Here is a 9,320-nt window from a genome sequence, read left to right on the forward strand (position 1 = left end):
AAGCCAGTGGTTAGAGCCATGGGTAAATGACAACCGGTGCTGACTCGGTGGAACTATCTGTGGAAAATTAATTGTGTGGGAGACAGATGGTGTTTCTTACTGTTACTAATAGCTGTCCTGTGCCTAGCTCATACTGAAGACATGTGCAGCAGTCTTCCTTCGTGGCCCTCAGTGAAGCCTGCTCTCCATTTTTTGTAATGAACCACTGACAGAAAGTGATTCCTATGAACACTGTGGAGTGCAGTAACCCACAGATGCACCGCCATGCCAACCATGCAATCATGTAGGGTACAGAGAAGCCTACCTATTGTCACACCACCATCTTTATGCAGACAACTTTTTTTCATCCATTCCTTTGGTAAGAGACTTGATTGACACCGACACCTATTATTGTGGCACGGTAAGGCCCAATCATTAGAACTCCCCCAAGCTCCAGAGAGGTCAGAGTATGAAATGGTCTGCAGATAATGTAATGGCATGTCGCTGGAGGGTCAAAAGAGATGTGTATTTTCTGTCCACAAACAGCTCAGGAAGGACATCTTCAAACCAGTGTCTAAGTTCAGGCAGAGTGAACATATATCTGTTCAAGAGCTTGTAATGGATTACAACAAAAAAATGGGCGGGGTTAACCATCTTGACCAATTTAGGAGCTATTGCAAGATTGGACACACAGGCAGAAAATGATGGAATTATGAGTTTTGTGTGGGGGGCGGTGCAAAGTTCCCCTTCCCAGAAACAGCAGATGCTGTCCCTAAAGGCATACAAAATGCAGTTTGTGCATTCACTTTGTGCTGGCTACAGTGGCAGGAAGCGAGGAGCCAAAAGTGTGGCACCAGGGGGTGTGGACTGAGTTGTTACTCATACTTTGAAAGCAGGCTGGTGAAGTTTGAAGGTGAAGTTTGAAGGGCGCAAGAGAGGGTTTGTGGTGTGCATCCAAAGTGGAGTGGGAGATGTGTAAAAACCTCCTTTGTGTGCTATGCCACTTTGCAGGGTGGTGCCTTGCTTCCAGAAGTTCCATGACATGTTGTCAGCTAAATGTAAACACTAAAGTGACCGTGTGAAATATTAATTTGTCCTACAAATATTACAAGGAAATGGTGTACTTTAAAAAAAATGGTCTCTGAACAGTTGTGTTTTGTACCTTCTCTCTGTCTAATACTTGGTATATTTTGAGTTTCTCTGAATATTTCTCTATCTAATACTTGTGCCATCCACTGAATTGTTGTCAAAGAAGGCTACTATTTCTACTTTTTGTGTCAGGCCTGGTCTGTACTCAATCTTATCGAGAGAGGTTATCTACATTTTGAGATGGTCTCTGAATAGTTGTTTTCATTTTTTACATTGTTACAGAAGTAATAATGGTTGTCAATCAAATAGCCTACTTTGTGTGTGTTTTGAAATACTTTCTGAATATTGTCCTCTGGTCACATTTTGGATTCTTTTTGTAATATTTATATGTAAATAATATTGATACGTATAATATATTGTACTTGGTAAATTATTTTGAGTAATTTTGTCAAATGTACTACAATTTAAATACTTTAGTTTGTTTTGTTGTTTTTTACACAATGGAAGACAAAATGTGTGTTATTCCTATTGACATGAATGTGGTGTCTTATCAAAGAAGAGGTTGTGCTCTTTAAAACTAAGTTACATTTTGTAATTTGTTCATTGTTTTTGAGCTACAGTATATCTGTTTGTTTGAAAAGTGTGAGAAAATGTGCGTTATCTTGAAAATTCTCAGTAATCTACAGCAGCATTTTAGAATTATATTGGGGTAAAAAGGGTTAATTATTAATTGCAATGTGAATGAGTAGACTTTCAATTTCTTTGACATGCCACAGTACACAATTCCTTGCAGATACATTGCAGACCTTAACGAAGGACAACGGATGACTCAAGTCCCCATTCAGCCACAGCACTTACAGGGAACTATTGTGATAAAGGCTACGGCCAAGACGGCACAATTAGCACCTCAGTTTAAAACATTCTGCTAATGATGGGATGGACATATCCCTCAGTATGCTCAGTTGTGATCCTCTCCAGCTGCTCTTCTGCCCAGTCTGATATCCAAGTGCAGCCTCACAGGTCTACAAAGTAATAAATCCTTTTAGGATTGCCAATGATTCTGCAACAGTGTCTTGGCTAAAACAGCAACCCCTGTGAGGGAAGGGGAGTTGTGTCCCTATCATAGGGAAACGGTATTGCAGCTTGTTTACTTGTGGTCCACTGTTGCTCAGTTGGTAGAGCATGGTGTTTGCCACACCAAGATAGTGGGTTTGATTCCTGAGACCACCCGTAAGATTGGAAGTTGCTTTGGATATAAATGTATTCCAAATGAAATGTATTATTGTTAACATACTATGTTTGCAGACAAGCAGTTGTTATTTAATGTTCCCCTAAAGTGTATGAGTTACTTCAGAAAACTAGTGATACTCCAGACTGAAACTAGTGACTGTATTTTCTCGTCTCTTAGCTGATCTGTCTTGATTGACGTTATGGATGGTGTGGATGCAAACATGGGAATATTGATAAAAAAGTGTAAATAGTTTGTCGATTACTGTATGTTGGGACTACTTTGGGGCGTTGGTGTGCAAAGATACATTGCTTATACTACTTCAAAATAATAATTCTGTATCAGGTGTCATGTTTAGTCTTTGTGACATACTAGACAAAGTGTTGACTTGATAATGTAGTAATCAATCTGGTTTGGTTTAAATGGTGTACACAATTGTAATTAGATGCAAGCAAATCGAGATGCCTGCTCTTCTTCTTTGGTTTCACAGTTGTGAAGGTCAGCCCCCTATGGTCCCTCAAAACAAAAACAAAACATACTTGGTGTACACGTCTTAAGAGAAGTGGATCTTAGCAATTGTGACAAATTGTTAGAGTCAGCTTTTAAGCTTTTTAGCTCTTTTTAGCTCTGCCCTTGTGAGGTAAAATGTATGCAGGTGCCAAAGAAGTTAATGTATTAAAACTCAAGGCTGGTTTTCATTTAAGATTTAACAACCATATTACAATCTATTGCGCTATTTTTAGATAAATGTGGCTGGGCATAGTCTCCGGTATGTATATATAAAGAGTAAAGTTCAATGGGCGTGCTAATCATAATTCTAGTCCAATAAAATTGCCAAACTTTCAGGAGAGGACCTGGCTTGACATGATGAAACAGCATAGCCATGGCTTTTCTGAGCTTGTGTTATGAGGTATTATACAACGGGTTGGTGTAATCCTGCATGGTGATTGGTTAAAACTGCATTCCAGCCAGTGTCTATCCACAAGTTACCACCAGCTAAATATATGACGCTAAAATACCTGTCTCACTGTCTCATCAGCCCAGCCAGGCAATTTATAAACTTGATCTCCACTATAAAAAGCATCTAGACATTATCGCACATTTCTTTTAGACTAACATTTAGTTTCAAACAGCAGAGATTTGTATATACTTTGCTGTCTGTCTTTCCGACATTAGCAACATTGTTTCAATATTCAAATTTGATCTCCAGATGTCCCGGGATGAGCCAGACAGACAGCTTTTCTCAGCCAGTCAAAATCATGAATCAGCATCATTTTTATGGATATATACAAAGAACTACCAATAGAAAACAGTTCAAATGAAATGAAGTGCAGCTAGTTTGCTGTCTTTCCAGCTTCAGTTTGAAGTGATTGTGTTAGCTGTGTTGTTGAGCAAATTTCTGCAAATGTTCTATGCCAGGCGAAATCGTGCATCATTAGCTCATTCTTATGGATGTATCCAAATAAATGTCACTACAAAACAGCTTAAACAAACGCAAATGCAACTACTTTGCTGTTATTCTGGCTGCACTGTTTGACATAAATGTAAGTTAGCCGTAGTTTTCTAGCTAGCAAGCAAGGGATAAGAATGTTGCCAGCCAGTATGGCAATAGAACATTTAGAATGAACGACTTGGTCACGTCCATAGATACAGAACAAAAAGACTGAGTGACTGGTTTGCGTCTCTGGCAACCGGACCAATAAAATGAACAACCAGCCGATTTGGGTAGCAACCCTAGATTTTTGTTGGGTCTATATCTTGTGGAAGGATGAAATAGTATGAATAAATTAATCAAAATATTTTTTTATGAAAATATGTGAATCATTATTTGAATATGTTGGTAACCCGTTGTATAAAAGTGATAAAACCCTTGAAGCCAGTGTTAGCTGGATATATTGACACAGTTTGCCGGCCCTCCACTTCTCTGGCAGTATCACTTAAGTATTCTATCCAACGGTTACCCTAATGCCAGATGCACCATGTTCACCGTATATTAAGATCCAGGATGACCACAGGCCCACTAGCTCCTCATAGGACAAAATAAAAACCACTGCAAAAGTTCAAAGACAAGACAGAAGAAGTCAGACAAAGTAGAGGAGCCATCATTGGAAAGCAAAGATCGAAGGAGCTAGAACAGGCCTGGGCAGTTATTTTCCATGGAGGGCCACATTAGAATATATGTTTGCCGTCGCGGGCCAGAATCATATTACAGGATTATACGTCATGTGTATGACTGTGTTGACAGATATATCTACTGTAAATCATGTCGAGATATGCTACTTATTTTACATTTTTTACATGCACAGAAATAAACCACATCCATGTTCTCCTTTTGGTAGGCATTTTCATTATTAAACATGCAATGAACTACACAGAGGGAAAAGTACACTGTGCATTCAGCAACACGTACAGAACTCTTGTTAATGGGTAGGCACAAAAACACAAGAAAGAGAGAGAGCTCAACATTACATTTAAACTACTCAATCAGTGTGAGGAGTGAAGTCTCTGATGGACATTGACTAGAGCACTGAAGTCAGGTTAGTTTCTGACGTCGCTATACGCAGGATTGCTGAAAGGTGAGAGTCAGTAAGAGATGATCTGTGCCTTGACTTGTTATATTTCATCACTGAAAATGTCTGTTCACATACATAGGTTGACCCATATAGTACAAACATCTTCTGAGCATGACTCCTAATCTTTGGAAAGCTTTGTTCATCGAGAGATGCATAGAACCTCGTCAGTGACATTGTTTTAGTTGTTCTCCAATCACTGCATCAGATTGAAGATCGATAAGCTCAAGTTGCAGGTCAGTGGGAGCGTTATCCACATTGAAGGTGAAAGGAGAGGAAACCAACATACAGAATGTCATTTTCCAACACTTTGAAATCCTCAAAATGACGAGAAAACACGCAGCAGCGATGTATACTTCTCCCTCTTGTCATCTGATAGGGAACAGACTAGTAGTGTCAGAAGGTGGGTGAGATTGTTGGCTTCTACTTGGCGGTTCAGGAGGAGTCATTTTCCCTTTAAGGCTTTGACAAGGCTGTACATCTGATGTGTAAAAAGGCCCTTCCCTTGTAGTTTGGAACTCAGTTCATTCATGAGGGCCATTATGTCCACGGTGAAGGCAAAATCAGCCAACCATTCTTTATCTTGCAGTTGAGGGATATCCACATATTTTCCTTTCATTTGCAAAAACACAGCAATCTCTGACTTCAGGTCCCACACCCTTTGAAGCACCTTCCCCAAACTCCGCCATCTCACGTTTGTGTGGTAGGGGAGATCCACATGACCCAACTCTGTCTCATCCAACAGTGAGACAAACTGCCTGTGGTGTAAAGATTTTGCTCTTATGAAGTTTACCACTTAGTGACTGTATCCACAACATGGCTCATTTTCAGAACACATTTATAGAGCACCTCCTGGTGGATAATGCAATGCAGGAAAATAATTTTCTGATCTGGGTTCAGCTCAGCTACTTGATCTTATAAAAGGCTAACGTTTTTTCCTGTCAAGTTTGGGCACCCATCAGTGGTCACACTGGATAACTTTTCAAAACTCAGCTTTGCCACACACTTATTAACCTCCTCCAATACATATTTCCCTGTGGCTGTATCCTTTATTGACTGCACTGAAGCAAGCTCCTCTGTAATTTCAAAGTCTGGGGTTATGTCTTGTAAGAATATCAACAACTGCGCCGTGTCACGTGCATCACTGCTCTCATCCAGGGCCAAGCAGAAATAGGTGAATTCCTTTACCTCGTCTTTCAACTGTTGTTCCACATTCTCTGCGATGTCTTCAACACGCCGTGTCACTGTTTGTCTGGACAGGGAAACATTTTCAAACAGCTCTTTCCTGTCGGGGCAAAGTATTGCTTCAGAGTCAATTAAACATTCTTTAATGAATTCGCCCTCAGCGAATGGCTTGCTATGTTTAGCAATTTTGTGAGACAGTACATAGCTAGCTCTCGCAATTCTGTTTGCTGAATGCAGTTTTGTGAAAAGTCCTTGCTGCTTTTGCAACTGAGAAAGCAACTCTTTCGATGCACTTGCCCTCTGCTCAGAAGACATATTCCTGTATTTCTCTGCATGCTTTGTCTGGAAGTGTCAGGACAAGTTGTAATCTTTCAAGACAGCGATGCTCTCTTTGCACATTTCAATGTCCACTCTTGCTGGAACACCCTACATTAATTGTCTACTTTCCTTTTCTTTGAAATCTTTGAAAAACACATTTTTGCGCAATTTCTATCTAGCTACTATTTGTAACTGTGACGTGAATCAGCCTGTCAGTCACTGTCTGTCCTCGTGCAGTTGTTATTTAGACGTTCCTTCAAAATAAATGTCCCACAAGCGGTGAGAGTTAAATCATTACACAAAGGAGAGTATTCATTGTGCTTTGAATTGATTAACAAATACATTTTGAAGAACCATGCTTTAAAAAAAAAATTCTGGTTAACTATATTGTCAAAATTCTACAGGTGTTATTAATTGAATCAGGTGTGCTAGCTCTGTACAGCTGGGGTCCCTGAGGAGAGAATTGAGAACCACTGATTTAGACAACAGTTCTCAATTGACACACATGCCATTGTCATATTTAACCTACAATGACATAACACAACAGATTAGATACATTGGAATGACACTCTCACTCACGGTTAGACAATAGGAGCTGTGAGCAAACCATGGCTCAAAATATTCAAATGACATCTATGAATATTCCTTCCTGAAACAATTCTGCACCACCTCACCCTCTACATTTATTGTCCATTGCTTTTTCCATAAAATTTGTTTACAGATTTTTATGAAACTAATAAAGGAAATTGAGGAGGAAATTGTAGAGAAAAAATATAGGCAATATAACCAAGTTATGAGGTTCAAAATCAGATTGACAGTACACTGAGTCTCAAGTAGCCAACAGTTAGGCTAACTTACTTCCACTATTAGGAATTTGACTTTACATATTCATCAATCACATCAACTTTTAATTTTGTTGTATTACTGTATTGACACAGAGTTGGAAAAACAACCATAGCATACAGAGTAAATACAGTTAAGTTAGTCTTGTCAATGTCTGAAGCATTGACATGCTATAAAATAAAGATTGTCCGCTTGAAGTCAATAATCATTACAGAACCATGAACTGTAAAAAGTTTGTGTTTGTTGAATCTTGAAGCCGTTTGACATTTGGGAAAACAAAAACAAGGTGTGTGTGACCATGGAATATTGTGTGGAGGGGGATGTGGGCATAGTGGACAGCATAGCCATTCCAATGGATACCATGTGAGTGGCCTATGGAATATTGATTAGAAATGATATGGTAACTTTACATAAAGTAAAGTTGTGGGGTTTGCTTAAGCTCTTAAAAATGATTTTTGTGGTAGTGGAAGATCAGCTAGATGCAGGCAAGAGTGTGCAAAGCGGTATTGAATGTGTCACTGTCTGTCACCTTGATTACAAACAAGTATCTCTAACTTGAATTCATAGGCTAGGTTGTAGCATGGTGGGTACAGGGTAAATGTAGTAGCCTAAACCTATCGATGTTATATTGAAATGGGTAAATTAAATATGAATGACAGAAATCCAATATACTGTAATAGAAATAAGGCCATGTTCGTAAATGTTTTATTTATTAAACGGCACCGACCGCCACTGATCTAGTTATCTTTTACCTTTACTAATGGTCTGTTGGCTGCCTTGCACAGTAGTAAACCCCCAACCAGCTGGCGGTGCTGTAGTGCGTTTCGGACTAGGAACCGTCGTCTTCAATTTAGCTAAGGAAGTAGGATTGGAGAAGACTTTGTTAAGATTTCAAACATTCTTTGTGTGGAGTAAAGAAAGACATACTGACTGAACTGAATAGGCTACACAACTCTCATTCAAATTAAAATGTCTAAACTACAGTTGTTGAGTGTGAAAACTGAAAGAAGAAAGACATAGGACAAAGCGGTCTTCTGTCAGAAAATGGGAAGAGAAGGTAGGATCACATGGACAACACTCTTAGGAAAACAAAGAAACTGAGTCATTCATGCTGTGGGTTTCTTGGACAAAAGGAACACCTACATGACCAGAGCTGTTCATTGACTGCAGCTCAGAGTACAACACCATAGTGACCTCCAAGCTCATCACTAAGCTAAGGACCCAAATCCCTCTGCAACTGGATTCTGGACTTCCTGACAGGCCGCCCCCAGGTGGTGAGGGTAGGCAACAACACATCCACCACAAGGTGACCCTCAACATGAGGGCCCCTCAGGGGTTCGTACTTAGACCCCTGCCGTACTCCCTGTTCACCCACGACTGCGTGGTCACACATGACTCCGACACGACAGTGGTAGGCCTGATCACTGACAATGAAGAGACAACCTATAGGGAGGAGGTCAGAGACCTGACAGTTTGGTGCCAGGACAACAATCTCTCCCTCAACATGAGCAAGACAAAGGAGCTGATTGTGTATTACAGGAAAAGGAAAACCAAGCATGCCCCCATTCACGTTGACGGGGCTCTAGTGGAGAAGGTCAAGAGCTTCAAGTTAATTTGTGTCCACATCAGTAAGAACCTAAAATGGTAAAAACAGAGTCGACAATGCCTATTCCCCTTTTAGGAGGCTGAAAAGATTTGGCATGGGTCCTCAGATCCTCAAAAAGTTCTACAACTGCACCATCGAGAGCATCCTGACTGGTTGGGTCACCGCTTGGTATGGCAACTGCTCACCATCTGACCGGGGCCGAGCTCTCTGCCATCCAGGACCTCTATACCAGGCGGTATCTGAGGAATGCCCTAAAAATGGTCAAAGACTCCAGCCACCCAAGTCATAGACTGTTCTCTCTGCTACCGCACGGCAAGCAAGACCGAGGCACAAAGTCTGTAACCAACAGGACCCGGAACAGCTTCTATCCCAAAGCTATAGGACTGCTTAATAGCTAGTTAAATAGTTAACCAATAGTTATCCGGAACATCTGCATTGACCCATTTTGACTGATCACATATGCCGCTTTTACTGTTTATTATATATCCCGTTGCCAAGTCAC

Source organism: Salvelinus namaycush, chromosome 20 (assembly GCF_016432855.1).
Source record: "Salvelinus namaycush isolate Seneca chromosome 20, SaNama_1.0, whole genome shotgun sequence".
Taxonomy (NCBI): Eukaryota; Metazoa; Chordata; class Actinopteri; order Salmoniformes; family Salmonidae; genus Salvelinus; species Salvelinus namaycush.